The sequence below is a fragment of the Hippopotamus amphibius genome, chromosome 6 (genome assembly GCF_030028045.1).
Source record: "Hippopotamus amphibius kiboko isolate mHipAmp2 chromosome 6, mHipAmp2.hap2, whole genome shotgun sequence".
Lineage (NCBI taxonomy): Eukaryota > Metazoa > Chordata > Mammalia > Artiodactyla > Hippopotamidae > Hippopotamus > Hippopotamus amphibius.
In genome coordinates, this window is record NC_080191.1 from 101,543,244 (window position 1) to 101,555,496 (window position 12,253).

The 12,253-nt window shown below is 37.3% G+C and overlaps 1 protein-coding gene across 3 annotated transcripts in view; it reads right to left on the reverse strand.

Moving 5' to 3' along the window:
* Positions 1 to 12,253, reverse strand: part of ATP2C1 (ATPase secretory pathway Ca2+ transporting 1) — a 124,639-nt gene that overhangs the window by 65,812 nt on the left and 46,574 nt on the right. The window lies entirely within an intron of this gene.

Genomic DNA, 12,253 nt, shown 5'->3' on the forward strand with positions numbered 1-12,253 from the left:
GAAACTGAAGTGATCATCTTATGGTCCACATACAAATCTTTAGGCTTTCAGGTGAAATGTTTCAACCTTGAATAATCAACATATTTAGGAAAAAATATTCCCCTAAAATATTTTTTGAAGCACTTCTTTAAGACAACAAATAAGGTCAAAAAAAAATTTAAGTTTCTATTATTATTAAAGTGTCATTATAGAGGCCTACATTCATTTAAAACAACAACAACAAAACTTTGTACTTATTCCAAAAAATGGTAAACAGCTACGGAAAAAAAATTTCCTCAGTGAAAATAAGTTCTGGAACAATCAAATACATGTCTTCTAATCTCATCTGTTACAAAGGCATTGTTAAATATTTAAGTATTTTAAAGAAAAGAGCATAAGTATTTTTCTTTTAATGAGAAGATATTAGTGACCAAAAATTCTCAGGAAACTGGAAACATTATCTTTCTTGACATGATTATTTTATCTTGTGAGATCATTAAGAAGGATCAAATGTGTTTATAATGCCTGCAGTGACAATGCAATTAAGAAAATCTTTTATTTCTAAGATTCACACACAAGTTTCTTCATATATAATATGTGGATAAACAGTGCCTAAAGTTGTTTGAGGGTTATATCCATTAATATAGCATTTGACCCACTAGTATTAAGCACTGAAATACCTATTTTCTCCCAAAACTATTTAATATTTATATGTACCTACTCAATAAAATAAGTTCAATAAAGAACTAAATTAAGGTTAGTAAAGCTAGATTTGCAATAACTCTTCTATTAAACATACTTCTATTAAATGTATCACTAATATATTGAAAATTGCCATCACCAGTACAAGAACCTTACTCATAAAAGTCTTTTTTAAAAGTTATCCTTTGGTAGTTGATACAGAAATAGGGTCTATGTTGGAACACACTTTACATAAAATCCCTCAGGATCATTACATGGGCTCAAAAGAGCTCAAAAATCTCAACAGAAGGAAGTGAGACTATTTCATTTAATAAAGGATAAGATAAACTCTAAATATATGAAGGGCAAGAGGGCAGCCCCAAAACCAAAGGGTGAGTTTACAGTAGCCCACCTTGAGGACTCAGAATGAAGAGTGCCCAATGCTAGGGACGGGGGCAGAGGCTGGATGGCCATCCGCAATGAGGACCGGTTTCTACAACACAGGAGGCCACAGCACAGTACATTCTTGGCCAAAGGCAGTGATGTTAACTGTATTTATGCTTACTAGACTCAATGTGAACTTAAAATTATGAAATCATTAAGTTTTAATCCTCTTTTCTTTTTAAGTAAATGTTACAGAGATTTACCAACTCAAATGGGTTGTTAGTTATGTAAATCATAAGAATATTTTAATTTGTTCATTCATCTACTCTTTCAACAAACACCTGCATTTATTGAGAATCTGACTCTGTCCTAGGCCCTTAGGATTTAACAAAGAGCAAAATGGGGGTGGGGGGGCAGTTGGAGGAAAACAAAAGACAGATTAACAAAGAACAGCACAAATGAATTGAAACTGAAATGATCACTACTATGAAGAAGTGCATGGCTAAGGGCGCTTGCAATCAGAGACTACAAGCAGGACAGGAAAGGTCTGATGAGGAAGTGATGCTTATGAAAGTGAGAGGCAAGAAGCTGCCTAAGGGAGGGGATGGAAAAACAGAGGGAACTGAACGTGTGAGGAAGGGGCAGCATGGCGAGAGTGAAGCACTAAAGAAGGCCGACATTCATCCACTCACTCACTCACTCACTCAGTCCTCTGACATATAATCAATGCTTCTTATCCTTGGTACTGGGGACACAAAAGTGACCAACAGCTAAGAACTCTAGCCTCATAGAGCCACATACTGATAGGGAGCAAAAGACCATAAACAATACTTTATATTCACAATTGAAAATATTCAAAAGTGGAGGAGTCTACAAGTGTGGGCAGGCACAGTATATATGGGAACTTTCTCTACTTTTCACTCAACTTTTCTGTGAACCTAAAACTGCTCCAAAATAAAGTTTGTAAGTAAAATAAATGATAAGCAAACAAAAGAATAATAATACGTTATGTAATAAATGTTCTAGAAAACAATTAAGAAAAGGATAAGCAAGGGAGGAGTTGCATTATTTTATATTTGGGGGGGGGGGACAGGATGGCAAGGAGGACCTCTCCAGTAAAGCAACATTTGGGCAGAGACCTGAAAGAAGCAAGGGAACCAGCTATGAGCCATCTAGGTAGAAATGTCCAGGAGGAAGGTGCGTATGTGTGCATCCAGGAGAGGTCCAGGTTGAAGCAAGTACGTGCTGTCATGAGCATACAAACGGTATTAAATCTAAGAATAAACATGTACACCAGCACAGAAGAAAGGGAAGAGGTCTGCAGGCTGACCCTAGGGCATCCTCCCAACAGACAGAAATCCAAGATGAGCAGTGACCAAGAGAAAAGACCAAGAAGGAGCAACCAGTGAGGTAAAAGGAGAACCAAAAGAGAAGTATTTCAAGGAGAGTGTACAGGGCTGGGCCAAATGTTACTGAAAAGTTAAGATAAGAACTGAGAACTGACCTGATGACAAGGAGATAAAGAGATGAGTTTCTACATAGTAGAATAGGGGAGGCCAAAAATCAGATAGGAGTGGGTTCAGAGGAAACAGCAGAAGAGAAGTTAGAGACAGCAAATATAAATAATTCTTTCCCAAAAGAGGAGCAGGGAAATGGGATTATAGACAGAATGAAATATAGTGTCAAGAGTGGGTTTGTTTTTTTTATTTAAGATGGAAGAGATAACATCATGTTTGTATGTTGATTAGAATGATAACTGACAACACAGGAGAGAAACAGCACAACTGATAAAGCGCTGTTCTGGACTAAATGAGAGGGGTGGAATCCAGCCAGTTTGGAGTAGGGCTGGGCTTAGATTAGGCAGTGGACAGCTCATTCAGTTACAGGTGAGAAGGCAGGGTAACACAGGTAGGATGCAGGCACGTTGGTAGCTATGGTGGAGGGAACATATTGACAACTCCTGAGAAGTATCTTAATTGAAGAAATCAAGACAACATACAAAACAAAAACAGCCTAGAAGAGTGCGTGGGGAACCTACAGGGTCCTATGGACATACTGTAGAATTTCTATAGTGATCTTAGGAGCAAAAGGAAGACCTTGAACTGTGGTCTGAAAATAATAATAAATGAAAGCCACAAGTTGGAAAATAAAAGGAGTGGAGGATAAGAGTGATGAGAATACACCAGTCTGGACTCTATTACGTAAGTCTAAACAACAGCTAAATGTAGCTTGGACAGGGGAATGGGGTGCAGAAATAGTAGAGGTAGAGGTGAAAATAACAGGGCATGATGATGAACTAGGTTTCTAGCTTCTCGTATATGCTAAACAATAACACTATTCACCCTAGTAAAGAATACTTGGAGACTCTTCAACAAATGGTGCTGGGACAACTGGATAACCACACAAAAAAGAATAAAGCTGTACCCCTCCCTCACAGCACATATAAAAATCAACCCAAAATGGATCAAAGACCTAAATGTAACAGCTTAAACAATAAAACTCTTAGAAGACATGGGCTTAAATCTTCTTGACCATGGTATCCTAGACATAACACCAAAAGTACAAGAAACAAAAGAAAAAAGGATTGAACATCATCAATATTTTAAAACTTCGTGCTGCAAAGGACGCCATCAAGAAAGTTAAAAAGATAACCCACAGAATGGGAAAAAAATATCTGCAAGTCATTTATCTGATAAGGGGCTTATATCTATAATATATAAACTCTACAATATATAAACAATTCAGTAATAAAAGGAACCAATAACCCCGTTACAAATGAGTAAAAGATTTGAACATATATGCCTATAAAGAAGATATATAAATGAGCAATAAGCACATGAGAAGCTCCTTAACATCACTAGTCATGAGGCAAATACATATTGAAATCACAATGGGATAATACCTCACAACCACTAGGATGTCTAAACTTAAAAAGACTGACAGTAAGAAATGTTGGAGAGAATGCAGAAAAACTAGAACCCTCATATACTGCTGGTGAACTGTTAAAAGCTGCAACCACTATGGAAAAGTTTGGCAGTGACTACATATTATTATGCTATTACAACATTTCAGCTTAAAAACAATCTTTGAGTGATTTAGTAATGCTTCAATTTTGAGAATTACAAAATACAAGCAAATCCACACAAGTTTAGTTGAAGGTAACCATCTTAACCGTATGAAAGTAAATCATTTTAAGAGATAATATGTCTTTCACATGTCATTTAAGAGTTCACTGTCTGCAGATTCAGGTTTCAGGGAAAACCTTCCTGAGCGAAGCCGTGAAGAATGGATGGCAGAGAATGGCTAAGATATGCCAAGGAAGTATTCCAAACAAGAGATGAACACTACTAAAAGTCACAGCAGTAGAAAATTAATTTGTATGTAACTAGGCCAATCTGGTTAAAATGAAAGAACTGTTTTATTGTGTACCTCTACTAAATGACTCAGATCTACCCAGACAGAAAGACAAGCTGTAAGTTTCTAATTGGATGCATTTAAAAACAGCAGAAACTTTCAGATCTTTAGGATGATGTAATTCAGTTATATATGGGTCCTATATACATAAGGCCCCATAGCAGACCTAATGAACCCAAATTTCCATTTTACCAAGATTCCCAGGTGTTTCACTCATATTTTTGAGTCTAAGCACTGTTATCTATCAGTTTCCAATTCTGATACAAATCAGAATTACATGGGGGTTGCTACAGACTGAATTGTGTCCCCCTTATTCATAAATTGAAGTCCTAACCCCCTGTGTAATGGTGTTCAGACATGAGGTCTTTGGGAGGTAATAAGGTTATGAGGGTGGAACCCTCATGATGGGATTAGGGCCCTTATAATAAATACAAGAGCTTGCACATGCATGAACGGGCAGGCAGGCAGACTCTCCCCACCCCTACACCACCCCCACCATGTGAGGACACACAAAAAGATGACCAGCTGCAAGCCAGGAAGAGGACCCTCACCAACACCTTGATCTTTGACTCCCCAAGCCTCCAGAACAATGAGCAGTAAATGCCTGCTGTTTAAACCACCCAGTCTATGATGTTTTATGATAGCAGTCAGAGCAGACTGACAGAGGAGTCTTCTTTTTTTATTTTAATCCAAGTGTCCAGGCCCCATCCTAGACAGTGTGAATTATTAGGTCTGGGGTGAAGCCAAAATATTTATTTTTAAAAGCTCACCAGGGTGGATCTAACATGCAGGCAAAGTTGATAATCCCTGGCCTAGAGGATGGGGCTGAAAGGCATGATTAGATTAAATACAAACATTATAATATTTTATTTTTGAAAGGTAAATACCTTCTAACACGAGCTACCACCAGAAGTTTATAGGCTATCCCTGGAGAAAAATCAGTTTTACAAATTCTTTTATTTCATTCAGCACGTGGACAGAAATCTGATTTTTAAAAGAAAATCACCAAAGGTAGCCCACATTACCCGACAGAAGTCAAGCCAGGCAGGAAAACACTTCATCTCTGACAAGTTGGGAAGTATTAAACAGAGTTGTTGAAAGTTTTCAGGTCAACTCTTTGACAGTAAGTTTTCCAAGTTTCACTTGCAAGTAATCAAAAAGACCTCTGAGGCCCAAGAAAATCTAGTGTGCCAGGCATTAAACTTGAATGAACGAGGCACCCCCACACAGTTGTTTAATAGCTATAGCATGGGAAAGCAGGGTTACCCTGGGAGCTCTAAGGGCCAAACCACACAATGCCATTATAAAAATGTGAAGAAGGCACAGACAGGCAGAAGAAAAAACAAGAGTGACAAAGCAGTTCCAACAAGACAACACTGAGGACAGCAGTTTCAAGAACTGCAGGTTCACAGTGATTTACAGAAATCAAGTAGACCTGCTCAACTACTTGCTGATTAAAGCCGAAAGTGAATGACACTAAATAATCCCACCTAGATGTGGTTGTAATTACTAACACAGAGAAGCTCACATGCATAAAACACACTCCAAGTAGAAGGGAGAATTTGCACTTTTGGTACCTATCTGCAAGTCATATTTGTAAGAAAGGCCTATGACACTATCACGCTAGTCAATTTTGGTCCCAAAGGTATCGACCAAATGCCTCCAAGTGTCTTTGACCTTTTGGTTGAGAACAAGGCAGCCAATATTCTTCCATAACCCTGTGTAAGTGCATCTATATCTACACCACACCACACTCAGCTGAGGGGGTAATAGTAGAGTGCGGAAGGCATCAAACCAAACATCCCCTTTGAATTGGGAAGACAGGACAAGTTCCCATGCCCACTCCTACTTCAAATACAATAGTTTTGTTTTTATGTATTTTATGTTCTAGCTTCAGGGGGAAAAACAGTATTTAAACAAAAAGTTTTACAGCTCTAAGGGGGGTTGGGGGAGGGGGTGAAACATTCCAGTACAGTGATTCTCAAACTTACTAGTTTCAGGTCAACTCTTGACAATAAAAATTTTCCAAGAATCACTTGCAAGTAAACAGAAAGATGCTAGTGATCAGAAAGATTACTAGTGAACATCAGAATCATCCGCAGAGCTTGTTAAAACACAGGTTACTGGGCCCCAACCTGAGTTTCTGAATCAGTGGATCCTGGGTAGGTCCAGAAAGCACACTTCTAACAAGTTCTCAGGGAATGCTGATGCTGCTGGTCCAGGGACCAAGGCTCTAGCCAAGGTCAGACCTGACTAGATCCCAATCTGTAATCCCAATTCCATGTCCCAGAACAAGGTACTTAACGTCTCTGCGTCTTTTTTCTCAGTGGAAAGTCGGAATATTACCTATTTTAATTTCAACAAGAACTAAAAGAAACACCATTTATACAAGTGTGGCACGGTGCCTAGTGTGTGGTGGGCACTCAAACAGTGGCTCCCTTCCTCTAAGGTAACACTAGTGATCCAACACTCACGCACTTGTCTCACCCCTACTCTAAAGCTACACAAGGATATGACCTGGTTTTTGTCATCTTGGTACCCTCTTCAAAGTTCTTAATAATATCTAGCATCAGAAGTACTATTAGTAAAAAAGAAAATACTGGGATTTTGTCTTAATGGACAATTACTTAGCAACAGAATACCGTTATCCTGAGACATACCTATGTCTCTTAAATGATCTTTCACTCAAAGTAAAAGTGACAGAACTCATCAGAAAAAGAGTTTATGTAACCATCCACAAATTTAATCTACTATCTTCTACAAGGACTAGGCAAGTTCATGTATTTTACCTTTGAAAGTGTTGTGATTACAGTTTCCAATTGCCAGACATGGTATTTTACTGGCAAATGTAGCAGCCATCCAAGCAGGAAAAGTCAGTCTGTCCCTGATGAAGCTCTCCAGGGATCAGACTGCTCACAGGGAGCAGAGCAGAAGCTGGCAAGTGTCTCCAAGTGGGCAAGTCTTATTAATAAGTGAGGTGTTTATCAAGAATACAGGTTCTATGATGTAATGTTGACAAAAAAAATTAAAGCTGCACCTGACCAGTGGTAACTAGGTCAGAACAATGGTTCTCAACCCCAACTGTATGTTAAAATCAGTTGGGGAGCTTTTAAAAATTCCTACAGCCAGAACTCCAGACCAGTTAAATCAGAATCCACAGGAATGGTGGTTCCCCAGGATGGGTGGCTACCAGGGATAGTTCTTTTTTAAAAATCTCCTGAAGTGATAACATACAGTCAGTGCTCTAACCCATCCATCAATTTACAAGAAATACAGAATACAGAGAAGCACATTAAATTAACCTCAAAAGAATATACTCAGCAAATTTCAGGCTGTGAGAAATTCTACAGAACAAACAACCTGATTCTGTAAATAAACTACAAGGAAAAGTAAAGAGGGGACATTTTTAGACTAAGATATTAAGAGTTAGGTCAACCAATTACAGTGTATGGGCCTCATTTCAATCTTGATTTGAACAAACAAACTCAGAAAAAACTAAATCAATCCGAGATAACAGCTGCATTTAACTTTTACATCTCTTTAGTCTCCTTAAATCTGGAACAGTTCTTCACTCTCCCTGTCTTTCATGACCTTGACACTCTGGAAAAGTACAAGAAGGGAGTACTATAGGGATATTCTACAAACTACAACTTGAGTTTGTTTGATTTTTCTAATTGGATACAAGTGATGCATTTTTGGGGAAAAGGGAAATATCACAGAAGTAACGTTGTATCTTCCTCAAAACATCATACCAAGAGGCATATGATGTTTGTGAGAAATGGAGTACTGCCTGCCATATCAGTAAACAAAGGCTGTCACAGTCATCAGCAATTGGATTGCAGCCACCACCGTGAGCTGGTGAGCCCTGAGGGAATTCCGGATATGAAAACACAGAATACTGGCTCTGGGTAGCTGAGGTGCATATCAAAGGAATGATTTCAGTGAGCCCAGACTCTTGCATCTTCCCATACACAGAAAAGCTCTAAATTCCTTAACTTGGGATATATGGTTTTCTTTAACAATAATCTTTTGACGGTCAGACTACCTGCCCTTTGTTGCAAAACTTCTACATAACCTGGCTCCCCGCCTCACCTTCTTGGAGGAGCTCTCTCAGGGTTACCTGAGATGCTGCCTCCCCGGCTTGAAGTCCTAAAATTTCCAGCTGAATAAAATATAACTGTCAACTTGTAGGCTGTGAATAATTTTTCAGTTGACATTTATTATATATGTCTCCCCAGAATTCATATGTTGAAGCCCTAACCCCCATGATGTGACTATACTTGAGACAGGGCCTGTAAGGAGACAATGAACATTAAATAAAGTTGTAAGAGTGGGGCCCTAATTCAAGAGGAAAAGGAAGACCAGAAGCAGGCACACACAGAAGAAGGAGGTGAGAAGGCAGCTGCCTGCTGCCAGGAGGCCTCATCAGAAACCAAGCCTGCCAACACTTTGATTTTAGGCTTCTAGTCCCTAGAACTGTGAGAAAATGAGTTTCTGTTGAGCCACCTAGTCTGTGGTATCTTTGAGTACTTCCTAACTTTCTGGCACCGGAAGATGCTCCAAGTTTATCTTTGTATCTTCCCTATCCCTACATCAGAATCAACCATTTCTCCAGGGAGCCTTAGTTCCTTTCATTGACAAATATTATTTGGAAGTGTCATGGCTTTAAGGCCATCACCACAGACTGAGTTAAGGAATATACACATACATGCACACACATCTGTATCTATTTTTATGTTTATCTGTGAGTATGTTAAAAACCGTAAGTACATACTGAAGCTGGCAATGCCATCCAACTCTGCAGAACTTCATTTCAGCCCTTCCCTTTCCTTATCTGGAACACTTTTCTCCTACAGTGAAAAACCTGACTTTCATTATCACCATTATATATATTTATTTCTCTAATCTACAGTACACAGAGTAGTTTTGGAGTTCTAACCACATCACTGTAAAAAAAATAAATCTACTAACTCGAGTACAATATTTGTATACAGTTCTTTTTGTCTTTAGTGTCAGGTTTGTTTATAGTTCTTTGGTCAACAGCCTTAGTCAAAACCCTGTACTCCTAAATTACTTAAACTAGCTCTTCCCATTTAAGTACTTATGTTATTTATCTGAAATATAGTTAGATTCACTTGTTCCTGTTTGTATTATTCCATTTGGGATTTGGGGGGTATTTTTTTCCTAGTCCTCTCCACCATCTTTGTTAACCTTGTTTATTTGAGTATATGAAACATTAATTTAGTTCTAACACTTAAAACAACTCAAAACAGGTAAAATCAGACAAGTGTCAAGCCCTCTCCATCCTTTCAATCTCTCTCTACCCCACGCTCTTTACATAACCAAGCTCGTTTCTAGTGTATCTTTCCTTTGCTTCCTTCTGTTCAAATGAGCACGTGTGTATATTTTATTTCCTCTTCTTTTGTTTAGAGTAACGTAACCAATAGATACTCTCTTTTTCACTTAACAATATATCCTGGAGATCAATTCATCAGTCAGTTCAGTTCCGATATCTTCCTCATTCTTCTTATAGCTTCACAGCACCTTGTTTGTTTACACACCCCCCCCATACATACACCAAAGGTTATTCAACCACTCTCCCATGTAGAAGGTTGCAAACAATGAGCCATAAATAACACTGCATATGGATTTTCATATGGTTGGAGCTGCACTTCAAAGAAAATTCCTACAATTGAAACTGACAGGTCAAAAGGCAAATGCAAATACAGGGTTCTGTTGGATATTGCCAAATTCTCAAAAAGAGTTGTACAGTTTGCCTTGTCAGGAATGTATGTGTGTTTCCTCATGCCCTTGCCAAAAGGACGGACTGTTATACTTTAATTTTTGTCAATCTAACAGCCAAAAAATGGTATCTCAGTGCACTTAAATTTGCATTTCTCTAATTATGAGTTTAAAATCATTTCATATGTTTAGGGGCCACTTTCATATGTTTTGCAAGGGATTATCCTTAATGTATTTTGATCATTTTTCTATCAGGTTACTGTAGTCTATTCTCTCAGTTTTTAAGAGTTATTTATATATTAGAGATCTCAGCCCTTTATCTTGATATATTACAGATATTTTCTTTTAGCCTGTCAGCTGTCTTGACTATATGTTTTTTGCCATGCAAAAAAAGTCTCATTTTTATGTAATAAAATTTATCAATCCTATCTCTTACTGTCTTTATATTTTGAGCCATTCTTGAAAACTCAATATTAAGAATATATCTTACGAACTAAAATACCCAGTTCCATGTACTACCTGGTACTCAATAAGAGTATAATGACAATATTATACAAGGTAGAACTTAGAAAGTAATTGCCAAACTTAATACAGAATCTTTAAAGAAAAAAAAAAACAAAACAGTATGTCTTAGTCATAACTACAAAATTAAAAGATCTACCTTTACAGATATTAGCTGAAAATGGATCAACTACCTAATATAAGCACTAAAAGCCCTAAAACTCTAAGAAGAAAAGAGGATGAATCTTCATGACCTTGGATTCTTGACAATGGACTCTTAAATATGACTCCAAAAGCAAAAGCAACAAAAAGAGAAAAAACAGATAAACTGGACTTCAGCAAATTTTAAAACTTTTGTGCATCAAAAGACATTATCAAAAGAAAGAAAAAACTTACAGAATATAAATTACAGATTATTTATTAATAAGGATTTAACATCCAGAATATATAACAACTCCTGAAACTAAACAACAAATATACAAAAAACCCAACTGGGATATGGTCAAAGGACCTGAATAGACATTTCTCCACCTGTGTATGTACAAATGGCGAATAAGCACATGAAAAGATGTTCAACGTCAGTAGTCATAATGGAATGCAAATCAAAATTATAATGACATACTACTTCATATATACTAAGGTGGCCAGGATTTTTTTCTTAATTAAAAAAAAAGGGAAAATGAGAAGTGCTGGTGAGGATGCAGAGAAATCGAAACTCTTGTTTATTGCTGGTGGGACTATAAAATAGTGCAGCTACTGTGGAAAACAGTTCGATGATTCCTCAAAAAGCTACACATAGAAAAATCACATGACCCAGCAACTCTACTCTCAGATATATACCCAATATAATTAAAAACAGAGACTCAGATATTTGTAGGCCAATGTCCAATGCAATATTATTCACAGCAGCCCAAAGGCTGAAACAACCCAAGCATCCATCCACAGATAAACGGATACACAAAATGTCATATATACATACAATGGATTATTATTCGGCCACAAAGAGAAATGAAATTCTGATACATATACAACATGGATAAACCTTGAAAATATGCTAAGTGAAATAAGCCAGAAACAAAAGTACAAATACTGTATGAGTCCACTCAAGAGAAATATCTAGAATAGGCAAATTCATAAAGGCAGAAGGTAGATTAGTGATAACCAGGGGTAGGAATAAAGAGAAAATAGGAAGTTATTATTTAACAGGTACAGACTTTCTGTTTAAGGTGAGGAAAAAGTTTTGAAAAACACAGTGGTGATGATTGTAAAACGCTGTAAATATAATTAATGCCACTGAATTGTAGACTTAAAAGGGTTAAAATAGCAAATTTTACATTAAATATATTTCACAACTTAAAAAATTCTTCCAATGATGCACATAAAAATATTCCAATGATGTTACCATCCCTTTCAACCTAAAGAACTAGATTACAACATTTACAAATTAACCAAGTGAATCTAGTTTATTACTCTGGCACACATTATTACAAATGTTTCAAATCAGGGTCACCACTATACAAGCAACAGAGAATGTGATGGTTTGGTCAACTCC